The sequence below is a fragment of the Colobus angolensis genome, unplaced genomic scaffold, assembly GCF_000951035.1.
Source record: "Colobus angolensis palliatus isolate OR3802 unplaced genomic scaffold, Cang.pa_1.0 Scaffold100, whole genome shotgun sequence".
NCBI classification, from domain to species: domain Eukaryota; kingdom Metazoa; phylum Chordata; class Mammalia; order Primates; family Cercopithecidae; genus Colobus; species Colobus angolensis.
In genome coordinates, this window is record NW_012110920.1 from 3,594,674 (window position 1) to 3,596,290 (window position 1,617).

A 1,617-nucleotide genomic window follows, 5' to 3' on the forward strand; every position below is an offset into this window, starting at 1 on the left:
GCTTGAGCCCAGGAGTGGGCAACATGGTGAAACTCTGTCTCTAAAAAAACTACCAAAAAATTAGCTGGGGATGGGGTGAGGGGGTGGCTGAGGTGGGAGGATCGCTTGAGCTCAGGAGGCAGAGGTTGCAGTGAGCCATGATTCCACAACTGCACTCCAACCTGGGTGACACAGTGAGACCTTGTCTCAAAAAAAAAAGAGGCCAGGCAAGGTGGCTCATGCCTGTAATCCCAGCACTTTGGGGGCCGAGGTGGGCAGATCATGAGGTCAGGAGATTGAGAGACCATCCTGGCTAACCCAGTGAAACTCCGTCTCTACTAAAAAATAGAAAAAATTAGCCGGGCGTGGTGGCGGGCACCTGTAGTCCCAGCTACTCAGGAGGCTGAGGCAGGAGAATGGCGTGAACCCGGGAGGTGGAGGTTGCAGTGAGCCGAGATCGTGCCACTGCACTCCAGCCTGGGCGACAAGAGCAAAACTCCATCTCAAAAAAAAAAAAAAAGAGAGAGAGAGAAAGAAAACTTGTGTTCATACAAATCTGGACATAAATCATACAGAGGCTTTTTCATAATTGCCAAACCCTAGAAACAATTCAAGTTTCAAATGTCATATATACAGGACAAAGATTGCAACAAAAAAGGGTAGCGTCACTGTGCTTTCGGGTTAACCAGTCCTTTGCTGGTGAATTGGATGTCGGGGGAAGGGGAACTCTGACTTAGAGTGCTTACCCATTTCTGCAGTGTAAATACTCCTACCATGGCCTATTTCAAGTTAGGTTTAACAAACTGCAGCTTGCAAAATTCTATTTAACAATCAGCTTGACCAAGTTACATAATCTCTCTGAGCCTCAGTTTTCTGTAAAATATGAATGGATAAAACTGCCTGGCCAGGCACGGTGGCTCACACCTACCTGTAACCTTGGTATTTTGGGAGGCTGGGGCAGGAGGATCCTTTGAGCTCAGGAGTTCGAGGCTAGCCTGGGCAACATGGCAAAACCCTGTTTCTAAAAATATACAAAAAATTAACTGAGTGTGATGGCATGAACCTGTAGTCCAAGCTACTCGGGAAGCTGAGGCAGGATAATTGCTTGAACCCAGTACGTCGAGGCTGCAGTGAACTGAGATAGCATTACCGCACTCCAGCCTGGGCCACAGAGTAAGACCCTGTCTCAAACAAAACAAAACACAACGAAACTGTCTAACTTCATTGTAGTGAGGATTAAATGTAATAATATGCATCAGACTCTTAGCACAGGGTCTAGCAGGTAGTAAACACTCAAAGGGTAGCTATTATTATATTGATTGCTTAGGCCTTAATATAGAATACTCAGCTGCTTAAAGCAGAGAAAAAAAACCAAAATCATACAACCGGTGTCCAAAGTCTGCAGCACATGAAATAGAACGCTCTAAAGGATCATTATGATGGTGATTGGTTGGAGGTTCTGAACAATTTTCCCATGTTAAGCTTCTCCAAGTCTTGAGGTAAGGAGGGAAACAGAAGGGTTTCCAACCATAATGATGGATTCTGGCTTTCTAGTCAATTCTTGCTCATTTGCATTGGGAGACAAGAAAGAAAAACTTTTGAGAATACATGGCCAATGAGAGTGGAAGAGGTTCTGAA